The 13882-nt window shown below is 44.4% G+C and overlaps 1 protein-coding gene across 1 annotated transcript in view; it reads right to left on the minus strand.

Moving 5' to 3' along the window:
- Positions 1 to 5554, minus strand: part of LOC102383519 — a 110507-nt gene extending 104953 nt beyond the window's left edge. Inside the window, exons 1-2 of the mRNA XM_006018032.3 lie at positions 5540 to 5554; positions 5359 to 5406 (exon numbers count right to left, since the gene is read on the minus strand). The gene's annotated coding sequence lies outside the window, so the exon portion shown is untranslated. The remainder of the gene's footprint in view (positions 1 to 5358; positions 5407 to 5539) is intronic.
- Between the last annotated feature and the right edge of the window lie 8328 nt (positions 5555 to 13882).

The raw sequence follows: 13882 nt of genomic DNA on the forward strand, positions 1-13882 counted from the left end.
AGCAGCAGGAGCACTCCCAAGCACCTGCACGAGCCATTCAGGCTCTGATCCTCCCACCATCTGGCCCTGCCAGGGCCCCACTCATCCAGCAGCAGGGGGTGCAGCAGGGTGCGGAGGGGGATCCTCCCATTCACCCAGCTCAGCCCAGCCCAGGCAGCAGGGGGTGCAGCTCAGCCCAGTGGCAGGACACACATGGCATCCTTCCGCTCTTGAAGCAGCTGCATCTCTGTATCTCAGTCTGGGGGGGCTGAGCACACATGCGCACACACGCACTCAGCCCCCCGCCCTCAAGATCGACTGTCAGAGGTTCCACGATTGACCAGTCAATCGAGATCAATGGGTTGGTAACCATTGTTGTAAATAGATCTTTGCTCTCTATCACCCCAAGATGGTATCTGTTAATGAAAACATGATAAAAAATATACCACAGTGATGCCCCTGTAGTCAAGTGCTCTTCATTTTCTATCATCCTGTGCGTGTCATTGAGATGGTAGCTGCAAAGCCAAGTTGTACAGGTAGCTCTGCTTGGCTGAGGAAGAAGTGTACAAAATGGTATAGAGTGCTCAAGTCCTCAGGAAGCACCAAAAATAGAGCAATATATTCAAGAGCGCTCAGGCTGGATCTGTGCATACGTTCCATATCCTACTCAACATGTGGAGACTTTGGGGCACTCTCCTTTTGGCTCTGAATTGTAACATCTTCCACCTTAGAAGATGCCTCTCTCGATGCTTTGAACTATGCAAGTCAGAGATCAGTTTGCACCACAATCCAATGACAGATAGATAACATGGTCTGGGGAACATAGCAAAGAAAAGGCCAGAAATAAAGGTCATTTAGGAGTAGCTTCAAACTGTTCCGTGTGTGCAGAACATTTATCCCAGTGGGCTTCTGGTCCATGCCTGGAGCTCCTGGACAGTATTGCAATATTAATAATCAATAATTACAAAATAAATATTTCTACCATATGATGCATTACGATTCTCAGACATACCTAGGAAATTTAGGAGCAAAATCCCCCCCATCATTTATTTAAAAGGTTTACAGGCCAAGGTCTTTTTTTAGTCCTCGTTAAAGGCCTGAGTATGCGACTTGTTATTATTTATTTCTTAAGAAGTATCATTGTACACAATGGTCTGCAGAGGCGTTTGTTGTAGGAGACATATAACATGTGTCATGTTAGCTGACTGTTTGGAAGTGCGTATACAACATCTTGTACAGCCATAGTCCAGTGTCCAGATAAATATGCACGGAGACCGAAGTTCATTATTGATCATGTTTTCCACAGGCCTTTCAACAGTAAAGGGGAGAGATTACTATGGTGAATTCAACACTGTTTGCCTACTTAGAGAACAATGAGGCATAAATCGGCAGAGCTCAGGTAACTATGTTATAGCCTTATTTCCATTACACAACAGGCTCTTAAAAGGGCCACTTGGCAGAGTGTTGGAGGTGAAGTTATATATATAATTTATTTATATTTTTTTTATTTAGGAGAGAGAGAAATAAATATTTTTGAAGAAAAAACAAAAAACATTTCCAAGGGAGGTCTGTCAGCAGGCAATGGAGCCCAGAGGCTGAGCAAGCGAACGACTGTTCTCTTTGCCTTTCTTTCTAGGATCAGGCCTTATACAGCAACGGACAGAGGGGGAGCAGGAGTGACTGCATAAGGATTGTTTCTCAACAGTGGGCACAGGATCACCCCAGCAGCAGAACTGATATCCTTTTAGGCACTTTGGATAATTTAATCCAGCCTCTTTTAGGTATTCTTTATGGGCAGCATAATTTGGGGTGGGTAAGCAGAGCACCAGCCCTGGGAACCCACCTAGAGGGGGCTCCAGAAATGGTGGCTCCCCGGAGTCTTCGGTGCTGCAGCAATGTAAGGTGTAAGGACCATGTCACTGATGCAGCAGCAACAACTAGGGGCAGGTGGGCTATTCTGCACCAATAAAAGCTGGTGATTTTGGATCCCCAGGGCAGATAAGCCACTGGAGGAGGGAGTGGGAAGGGGAGTCCGTGTTAACTGGCATGGGAGAGTGAATGTGGCAGCTGCTCCACGCATTACCTTTGTGGGGGGTGCAAAAAAAAAAAACAAAACAAAACACAAAAAACAAAAAACCTGTGGCCACAGGGGCACATGATCTCATCATTGCAACTGGCACTGTGGTAGCTGGCACTGCCCTGTGCTGTGCCATTGCCCAGGGCACAAAGCTGCCCAGCTCTGCCTCAGCCCCTCCCCACTCCCTAGCAGGTCTTGCTCAGTGCTCTCACCCAATCCTCCCACCCTGCAGGGATTTGCCATGGTGCAAAACTTGCTAGTTACACCCTTGTTCTTTATACTTCACCTTTGAAGTCCTGACCTAGTACCTACTTACATAGATACGTTTAATCTCTGGTATGTGAGTAGTTCCACTGATGGCAAGGAGAATACCCAAGTGCTTAAAGCTAAATACATCCAAAAGTGTTTACAGGATTGGAGTTAAATATTGCACTGCACTTATAAGAGAGACAGCAAAATAAAGATGGATATCAAGGAGTGCCTAAAGAATATACCATTTTTAGTAGCTTATTAAAAAAAATATTGTTTACTGAACATTTTCCTTCTTGAAGGGAATGACTTCAGTTGCTCAGCTGCCAAAGTCATCTCTAATATCAGTCTGCTGAAGTAACCAAAGATTAATTTGGCTGAGTGTCTTACTATACCCCTGAAATGAGGCAGTGAAGACAGCATGAGGGCATGCAAGCCACCAGTCTTGATCTTACCAGAAACTCAGGACCCAAGTGCAGCGCTGGGGACACTGAGGGTTTTTCTCACCATTTCTCAGTGTGAAGTGATCTCTCTAGGGTAGGAATGTTTATAGGTATTATCACCGATTATTAATAATTCATACAATATTGCAAATGTGCATGGTGCTTGATGCATGCAAAGCAAAGGCAAAATGTCTGCCTTGCTATCTCATTTCAAATACCACTCTTTTTTTGCAGCCTGACAAAATATGTATTATAATCATAAGAGTCTTTAAACTACAATCCACCAGACAGAGCATTCAAAGTCCTTGGCACTGTTACAATCATATAACACCAGCTTCCCTACTAGCCTTAAACCTGCATTTCCATTATGCAGGCCTCAGGCTTAGGGCAAAATATACACAGCACAAGCAGCCAGCCAATTTTGAATTTGAACCCATAAATAGTATTACTCCCTAAAAGTGCTTATAATTCACTGCAAAATGCCATTGATGGCACAATGAACATTGAGTATGTCTTCTGGGGATATAAAATGGAATTTCATTTACAACATTTCCTGCATACGAGCTAACACTACAGGGCAAGGCTGTCCTATCTCCAGTTTCCAAGTAGCTGACTATGCCCTTCCAGTCACTCAGGCCATCTGGAGATATCATCCTGGTGAATAACAATGATGCATATATAGCAGGATTCCCCCTTTTTCTTTATGAACAGGTCATTGCTTTGCTGTTTCATCACACAGATCAAGGACATGTCCTCCAGCATTGGCACTAACTGCAAAAGTTCAAATGAAGTAATTAGATTGGCCTCTGCAGCACCCACATCTTAAAAGATGCACATGTACATTGTATGGCAAACTGGAGGGCTGAAGAAAGAGAACAAATGAGGAGACATTCATGGACCTTATAGAGGTCTCAGCAAAGCACTGAAGGAATGGAGGAAATTACTGCAGCAGGAGAAAGAAGAGTACGTCAGCCACTTAGGAGTCGGCCAAGAGAGGGTTCAGTCCAAGGTTCAATCTGATCCAGGACATGGCAAACACAAGCAGGATTCCAATGAGCAGAGCCTGGTTATTATAACAAACACCACCGTGAGAATGACAAGGTTCTTTGGGCAAAGCTGATATCTTTTATTAGACCAACTCAAATCACTGGAAAAAAAACAGTGAGAATGGAGATGGAAATGCAGGGACAGGTAGTGGGTATAATGAAGAGAGAGAGAGCTCTGCAAGGGGGGCACATTCCATAGTGGCGGCTTGCCTCCCACTTCCTTCCCTGCTAGCTCCCCATAATTTGCACAGCAGCCAGAAGCTCCACAAGCTGTGGTCCTAGGAAACTTGGTCTACTGGGACCAGGCTTTCACTAGAAGGGGCCTCACCCCAGCAGCTTCCTGGCCCGAATATGTTGTGATAGTCCAACTGCTTTGACCCCTTCCACCCCCACATCAGCCTATTGCTGCAGCACTCCAGACCCCAGGGCTTCCGACTACACATAGAGAGAGAAATCCACTCACCATCATGGCAGTAAGCCCCAAAATCTTTCAGGTGAAGTTTACCCCCCTCCCTGACTTCCACCCTTCCTCCCCCATGTTTCCACTGTTCAATTTCTTGTGTGTGTGTGTGTGTGTGTGTGTGTGTGTGTGTCTTTAAAGGCAAATAAAGCTTGGGTTTTGCGGGGGGAGATTGTTTGGGTTACTTTTTTACTATAAAAGCAGCTTTATTCTCTCCTCTCATTTAAATAGTTGTTTGCAATTTTGGCAACAGATCTCACCTATTCACAATGAGTCAGCAGAGGCCTGCATAACCAGCCAGTTCCTAGATCAAGATATTTAATGAGAAGGTGAGAGCACAGGACACATGCAAAGCAGATCCAGAGCATGGGCATTCATTAAAAGCTAAAGGCACACAATGCTGAAAATGCTTGTGTCCTAGAAAGCATATACAGCAGGTGCCCAAATGTTCAGTGAGTCCAGATAGACAAGTAGGCCTGGGCATCCCCTTACCAATGTACTAAGGGCTAATGATCAGCACCAGAAGTATGCATAGCAAACCCCACAGACATGTCACATAGAAACTCCCAAACCATTGATATTATGCACTATTCTACTTTAAAAATCCATGCAGCGCATCTGAAAAGAACATCCTATTGCCAGGACCCCACAAACACCAAATCTTTAGGCCCTTTATCAACATAGGTGCATAAGGCTCCAGTGTGTCCTTGGCAGTCATTATTTAGGAGCGAGCATCTTGCCAATTGCTCACTTCTCTCTTAGACCTTGGCAAGACATTCTCCCTTGCTCTCACAAGTATTGTATAGCTCATTGCACACAGTTATAAGAGGAAGAAGTTATTACTGGGCTACTTGAAGCTCTACAATATGCATCTGCTTTTCAGTCTCCCAAAGACACACTCCACTGCTATCCTGCCACTCCTTAGCTGATAGGTGAACTATTTAAATGTCTAGTGATAGCTTCATCAGCCATAGCAATAGAAGGCAGACAGTCACAAGGGAGAGAAAGATGTATGCTTGTACCATGAATATCTATACCATTTGCCACCCTAGCAGCACCCTTTTTCCTTAGTGAAAATGGGATAAAGGTCTTAAAAATACTTACGTGGTAGATTTTTCCAGATGCACCTGTTGTGAAATCAGTTAACCACACCTAGAGCATGACAGAAAAGTATTGGTATTTGTGGAATCCGAGGCTTGGTGTTGGGACACAGGAGAATGTGTGTTCTGTCTACCAGGCCAACTCAGTTGGTCAACCCCAGGCATACAAAGCCATCAGTAGTTACCTGAAGACTTCCTTTTCCTTTCCTTGTGACAAGGTATTTAACTAGAGTTACCATATGGGGCATATAAAAGACACTGGATTTACCCAAAGAACCTTGTTTGCAGGATCTGGGACCCCCCCCCCCCTGCAGGGTGTCAATGGTCTGCTAATGACCCATTGTTCTTTACTTCACAGGTGTTAGCAATCACCTGTGAAGTAATAATTAGTGGTCATTGCATTAATTAAGCTAACCTATTTTAGGGCAATTTTGCTGTTTGCTTGGGCTTCCTATACAACTCCTGCAGCTGTGCTTCTGCATCCCACATGTTCATTTTAATTTTTCACCAGCCAACCAGGACCAGCCTCTAAAATCCAAGACTGTCCCTGCCAATCTGGCACATATGGTTACCCTACATTTAACAGAATTCATAGATTTGTTGGAATCTGATGCCTGCGCTATAAGTATTTCTGCTGCAGCCTTGAACTTGCAATCTCAGGGTTATCAGTTGTGTGCTTTAGCACCCACATGACCTAAGCCCCCTCCAGAAGACTGGCAAGCATTATAACATGTGGTGATGGTACCTTTTTAATGATGGTGCACCCTTCAACAACGCACTTGCAACTGAGTAAAGCAGTCAGGGATGATGAGGTCCCAGATAGTAATGGCCACTCACTTTCAAATGAATAAGAGAACCTTCACATTGGTGGGTTGCCTCTGAAGCAGCATGTCAATCTCCTCCTCTACCTCATCATCCTTATTTACTTTCTTACTTGCTTGATTCATATGCTGCTCAGAAGCAGAAGCTGTAGCTGCTGTTGTAGACACACTACAGTCTTGCTACAACCACCCTTTAGCTCAGCAATGAGCTTCTAAAGCCACACCTAGCTAGAGGCAAGATTAATAAACTTCCATGGATATTCCCGACCACCATTGATATGACTTCAAGAAAGGTCTTGCCCATAATGATCTTTTTCTAGTTTGAAAATGGCACTGGCTGTGGTAAAAAAGATGATTCTCAGAGTGAGAATCATGGGACTTTTACCAGTTGACCCACAGATATGAAATACAGAAGCTTCCAGCTAGCTTCTAGGGAGCTGCAACAATGATCCCTGATGCATAGAGTCTGACAGCACCAAAAAGGACAGTGGGATGCCCACTCACAGTGTGTGTGTGTGTGTGTGTGTGTGTGTGTGTGTGTGTGTACACACTTCAAGGGAAACAATCCATGAGCCTGTGTAAAGCAAATGAGTCACGGTGAGGCAACAGTCAGTTGTTCTGGTGTAAGAAACTTTTGCTTGGATGTTTCTCACTTTGGCATAAATCACACAGACGAGCTGAAAGAGTGACACAAGAAGAAAAGAGGCACAGAACGGTCATTAAAAATAAAATTTAAAAATCCCATCTGAAATCTCCAAAAAGCCAAACATTTTCCAGATTTTGTTTTTCAAAAATAATTTTATTTTTCAAGGCAATTACTACTGACTCATATGCCCCAATGTTTAATTAGTCAGTGGTAAAGTTCAATAGTCTTGCCACTTCAGTTATGACACAGGAAACTTTTCAGTGGGTGCATCTACACATTCATAAATGCACCTTAGGTACTGTGCATTTAGTTTAATACTTGATTAATACAGTACTAACTAAATGGGCAGTACCTAGAGCTACTATGCAGTAACACTGGTGCACAGTTATTTAGTGACGCTTAATAACACCGCACAGTAAGCTATTAGCATGTTTTTTGCCATGACACGGTACTGCACAGTGTTATTAGGCTAATGCATAGTTAGCGTCTCGTGTAGACCCTCCCAGTGTATATCTGAGCCCTTCAAGAAGACTTCCTGTTAAACTGTGGAAGCCCGGACTTAAGCTTCCTGATATTTCTAATATTAAAAGGAAAAAAAGGGGGGGGGGCGTGGGGATTCAACTCTCTCTGCAGCATAAAAGAAGCAAAAGATGGCACATTTCCAGTGTTTTTATTTTTCCTGGCATACCACCTTTATCTCAACACTACAGACAGCCAGATAACAGTTGTGGCCATAAGGTAAGCTCTATCTTTAAGAAGTTGATTTCAAAGACTTGACACTATTCAAATGCTAACATTGTTTGGGAATGGCACTCCAAGAAACAAAGACTCAGTGGGAGCTGAGATACTGACCCCCCATCTTTTTCTCTGCTCCCTCAGAGGTGAAAGGATCATGGGTCCATTTCCATCTACTTTCGTTCTGTAGTTCTTTGTGAGGCCCAAGCCAGTGAAGTATCCAACCTCATTGCAGGAACCACAGCAGTTTTGTTCATCACTCTTGCAGCACACTGATATGAAAGATCAATACTTTTTTTCCCCTCAGTGTTACAGCTGGCAAAAAAAAAAAAAATTAGTCCACTCGTCTGACTTTTGATACCCGCTCGTTCCACTTTGTGACTTCGAACAGATGAATCATTATACCATTTTAGGGAGGAGGGGGCAGGGTTTCCCTCAACTCAGCTGAATTCCCTGCAATTGGTTTTACCACTCTTATCTTGTGGTAAATACAAGTTAAACTATTAAATTTTACTCCTGAATGAAGTAGGGCAACATTACCACAATTTAGCCCCACTTACTATAGGGTAGAGGTAGACAGGCAAATGGATTACAAAGGAGCAACTGTGTAACACTCACAAGCACCTAGTATAGTCCCTCACTTTTAACTGGCATATTTGTTTGTTCATAGCTGGTGACTGTAATGACTATTATGTATTAATTGGAGTGAGTTACTAGAGGTGATTCTACTACTTATTCAGCCTCCCCAGAATACTGTCCAGCTTGGGGCACCACGCTTCAAAAAAGACATGGACAAATTGCAAAGAGCCCAAGGAGAGCAGTGAAATAACTGGATATCTAGAAATCGTGACTTAGGAAAGGTGGAAGAGCTGATATTATTTAGACTGGAGAAGGGAGGATTAACAGAGAATTTGATGACAACCCTACACAAAGGGTTGCTACAAAGAGGATGGTAGTCAACTGTTCTCTGTGTCTTCAGGGGAAAGGACAAGAAGTAATGAGTTTAAATGCAACAAGGGAGACTTAAGATGAATATTATGAAGAGTGTTTTAACTATGAGTATGATTAAATGTTGGAACAGATCACCTAGAGAGTTTGAACCATCTCCAACAGTGGAAATTTTAAAATACAGGTTAGGCAAATATTTGGCTGGCGTGGTTTAGACAGGGATGATCCTGCCTTGAGCAGGGTGTTGGCCTAAATCCTGAGGTCCCTTCCAGCCATATGATTCTAAGATTAAAATAGCATGATGTTTAAGAAAATACTTCTCTTACTATGAGCATGTATGCATATTAGTGCACTAGGGCCCCAACGTTGGATGAGTCCTGTAGGTACTGCTGTAATAACAGGAACAAAAAACATCTTCTGCCTATCACTATACCTCTTGTTCTCCCGATTCTTTATTTCCTCTCTTTAAATAACAGTGATTGCTAACAGCAAATTACTACTATAGAACAGGGGCACCAGAGTATTTCACAACCCAAAATGTTCAGGAATCAAGAGTTTAGCAGCGGTGGGCCAAATTAATGCAGCTTGCTCTAAAAGCAGGCTCCCACTTGTGAGTAGGACACTGCCACCAATTCCCCCTATACCCACATTGCTTCCAAAGCCCCCGCTCTGTAGGCTGGATAAAACTGCTTGGTGGGTCAGATTTGACCTGTAGGCCATAGGCTGCCAACCCCTGAACAAGATGAGCGGAGCTGCACAACGGTTGGTGATGTGGAGATGCTGGTCAGGGACAAAAGAGTAAACTTCTACTCTCTTTGCTACCAAAACTTTTTATTTTTAGCACCTGTGGAGAACAGATATCTGAAAGAACCTTGTACTGTACACTTCATTCCTGTTTCTTGCTGGGCACATGTAAACTACATGATTTCAGTATATCCACTTTAGAAACCTGAAGGACTGTCAACCCTGCAGAAATCCAGACTTGTGTTTCCCAAGAGTTTACATATTCAAACCTGACACCTAAATAATTAAGTTATCTCTTCACACTGCCAAGATAGGAAGAAGAGAGCACTTAATTATTTGGGTGTCAGGCTTGAATATTTAAATTACCAACCCTCCTTTCTGACCAGTTACTACATACCTGATTCAACTACTCGGTTGAATTGCGCCCACACAGTAGATTCTTTCACAACACAACTGTAGGTCAGCCATGACGGTGCAGTTACTCTTGCTATACATACTTCCTGGGTGTGTGTATCACTGTATTTTGGGAAAATCTGGACAGCTTTCAGGGGGTATGCCTCAGTGGAGCGCTGGGTGCTCAGAGAGCAGCACTAAGACTAAATACATGCATGGGTGTCCTTCAGTACAGAGCTGGAAAGACATGAATTGAGCAGATCAGTTACATAAGCACAACTCGGGTGGGTTCCTCTGCTGCAAAAAACTTCACTGAACCAGTCATGGGAAGACAACACGTGCAGCTCACAAATCTGGCATGGGAAAATGTTACTCCCAGCTGTGGTTACTGACTGAATGTTAAAATAGCCAACAACATTCCTAATAGATTACAAACTTTCTTAAAACTTGCGGATAAGCAGGGCCTAAAATTTTATAAACATATTGGTTTATAAGGATTCCCATGCTCTTGTGGCCTGGTATCTTATGTACAAATATCTGGTAGATCCTTAATTATTCCTTTTTCTCATTTAGCTGTAGCATGTCATCATCCTAGCTGTAGCACCTAACTTTTTTGTAGGATTCTTTAGTAAAACCAGGACAACAAAGATCAAAGTTGAATCATTCAGAGCTGAATTAAACCACCCAAAGACATTTGTATTAAAAAGTAAATTTCCTCTAGAGAGGTGAGTCACTGTTGACAATTTCCTGCTGTCAGTAATATAATTGCTGTTAGAAAATAACTCAGACAGCTACTGCCAACCAATAATCTCTTAGCTAAAAGAGCTGAGTATAGTTATACATTGCTTAGCTTATACCAGTGAAATGCAAGGTACACAAGTGGCCTGTATTTTGAAGATCACATCAGCAATTTAAACTGAATTTATGAACTTTGGTACTTGTGAAACCATGAGAGTAAAGAGGGGGAAGAGTTATTTTTGCTATCTCATCAAAGGCAGAAGTTTCTAAAATGAACAAAATTCAAATTCTTTTTATTCAGTAGCAGTACCTGAGATCAAGAGTTAAACTGATTTTTTTTTTCAAATTAGATGACATGAAAAATTAGTCCTCCAAAGCATCAAGGAACGCACAGCTTAGCTTAGCCAGTGTAAAGATTAATGAGAGACTGTCCTCTGACTTCATTCACATTGGATGAGTGCCACGTTTTATGAACAACACTTCAAAAGGAACCTGTGAAATGATGCCAATTTGTTTAATGTAAAATAAAGATGTAACCTGTGTCCCAGTACCACTGAAGTCATCCATTTGAACCTTTATTCATTACGTCGAATGCACCAAATTTGGGGTCCCTGTTTCCCCTCTGCTACACATGGAAATAATGTGGGCAGCAGCACAAACCTCAGAAGCGCTGTGCCTTGAAACTAAAGCCACAAAAAGAAGGCATTTAGCAAGTTACACATCCAGTACATTTTTGCAACAGAGACATTTCCTGCTGGGCTTTTCTTGCATCCCTCATTTTGATGATTTCTTCCTCTTGCTAATTTCCAACTCACGCCTATATTGGAGAGACACTTCCCTAATTTGAATTCTAAAACAGTATTTAAAACCTCTCCTCCTGTTGAGGAATGTTGCTGTGCCTGGTTCGAGATGACACTGAAAATCTCTCTCAGGACTTTTAACAATCCCTCATTCAGGCAGTCAGAGTTCAAGCCAGCCCTGCATGCCCATTTTCTAAGTCAGTGTCCTGTCCTGAACACTTGCTATTCACGAGGCTGAGCAGAGACGTGTAATTAGGGCAGCAGCCATGTTGTAGGAGGGTCTTGCTAGGAGACAGTATTCAGGGAAACGCACATACATCTCTGGCAACTGCACATTGTTTTCATTGCTGGATGTCACTGATATTTTCCTTAGCAATAGCCTTTGTGTTCTCTAGGAAAATAACATTTGTCAGCCACCTTTGCACTCCAGTGTTGCTCTTTTGTCTGTCAGAGCAAGTCTTCAAGATACATTAAAAGGTGCAAGAAGACAGCAGTTCCCTTTGTTTGTGTCAGCTTTGTACAGCTGATCTTGAAATCTTTTGGCTTAAACTTAATGTGTACCTGGATTTAAAACCTCCTCTGTATTTGTGTTGGATATTATTCTTATTAAAATTTTAATTCTTCAACAATCTACCCCTTTTTATTCTTCTTACTCTTCCAGAGATCCTGCAAAATGCTGTATAACATTATCAGTAAAACATGCTCAGTCACAAGGAATCTTTTGCCATTGTCTGTGTAAAGGAGCAGAGGATACGAATACAAAGAGGTGGTTTGTTATGTGAACTGCTAAAATTTTAATCATGACCCTACTGTGCCTTGGCACTTCCTCTTTATATTACCAGTCTATGGCTATAAAAATATCCAAAATATTTAATTAGTGCTTTCCTGTGGGTGGGGGGAGAGGTCTTTGAATGTGTTCCCCTGAATGCCTGCATGCTGACCCTGCTTGAAAGGGAACATAATGTTTCTGGTAATCACTGGTAATTAAGGAAGTAAAAGATGAGGAAATGGGTTTGAGTTTTGTGTCCTTTACAAGACTAATATTTTTTAAATGAGACTTCAAATCCTGGTGGTATCCACACTTGGAGCCTCTGTCCAGGCAGGAAACAAACTCCCAAGGGAGGTGGTGCTCTCCCCTACCCTGGGGGTCTTCAAGAGGAGGTTGGATACGCATCTAGCTGGGGTCATTGAGCCCCAGCACTCTGTCCTGCCTATGCAGGGGGTCGGACTCGATGATCTATTGAGGTCCCTTCCGACCCTAGCATCTATGAATCTATGAATCTATGAAACTGGCAGCATTGGTGTGGCAAGTTGCAACTGTCTGCACAGAAACACGTTGGCGCCGTTTTGTGACAGGTCGTTCTGGGATGGGTCACAGCTCACTGAATTAGCTTCCAGGTCCACCCAAATTTGAGCCTCTATGAATGTCAACCCCTGCAAATAAACTTGTTAACACGCGGGGGGGTTTAACAACGCACCCCTGATATCTAATGTACGGTATATAGGTGTTTAGCATACATGACTTATGTAACATCAAACCTTTGGTCACGCCTGTACACCATAACTTAAGACCCACCCAAATGGGTCCTGGATAGGATGTGGCATTGCTAGAGACTGTGTAAGTGACTGAGAGAATTCGCAGTGTTGTAGAAAGGGGCTGGGGGCGAACAGAGCGACCGCCCCAGGCACTGAAGAGAAGGGGCGCTGACAGGTGCTGCCCAGCCAGGACAGGGCGCAGATGGAGCCACGAGTGGCTCATTTGGGGGGGCACAGGGAAAGTGTGGCTCCCGCTTCTGCGTGCACTCCCGGGCAAGCGCGGGGGGTTGTGTGGCCCCTGGATCTGTGCGCGGGGCGAGGGCAGGCTGCCAATGCAGACTCTGTCCCGGGTGGCAAACTTCATTGCTACGGCACTGAAAACTGGAGATTCGCGCCCTTCCTGTAGCCTTGGACCATGCTTGGTTCCATGTCCATACCAGGAGCTGACAGCCCTGTGTGGGGCAGGGAAAACTGGGCCTTCGTGCCCTCTTTAATGTGGAGGGTAAGCCAGGCTTACGAGCTCACGGCCATTTGTGTGGCTGGTATTTAGACTCCGCGCTCTGTTGGCCAAACGAGTCTCACGCTCAGCCGGACGGCCCTTCTCCACCTGCGCGCGATGCGGTAACTTCCAAATGCCCGGCTCAACCTGCTCCAAAACTTCAGGGTTAGCTGTGGGCATCGGCCAGCAGAACCTGGCGAACAGGGTTCAGAACGGGAAGCAGGACGGAGGCAGCCTTGAGCAGGAGACCCAGCACCTCTGCACCCCCAAGAGGTGGGGGACAGCCCGTAGCAACGCCCCCCCAGCCCAGCTCCGCTCATCTGCCCATGGTGGTCTCAGGTTGAGGGACGCCAGGACTGACTCCTCTCAGCAGGCAGGAGAAAAATAAAACAAGCACATGGGGGAAAGGATTCATAGGTGGGGGCTGGGTCCCTGGCACCTGGCTGGGGGCACGTGTGTCAGCCAGCCTTGGTGTGGGGGGACAGTGGGGAGCATGTGGTCTGAGAAGAGCCTGGTGGGGAGCGGACGCGGAGCCCCGGCACGCGACACGTGCACATGCCCCCGGACACAGGGCGCCAGTGCCCCGGGCAAAGGGGGCTGAGACCATAAGAGACAAACGGGGGGGAGGGGGCGCGAGGCACAGGGGACGCCTGCCACGTGTCTCCCCC

The sequence above is a fragment of the Alligator sinensis genome, unplaced genomic scaffold, assembly GCF_000455745.1.
Source record: "Alligator sinensis unplaced genomic scaffold, ASM45574v1 scaffold85_1, whole genome shotgun sequence".
NCBI lineage: Eukaryota > Metazoa > Chordata > Crocodylia > Alligatoridae > Alligator > Alligator sinensis.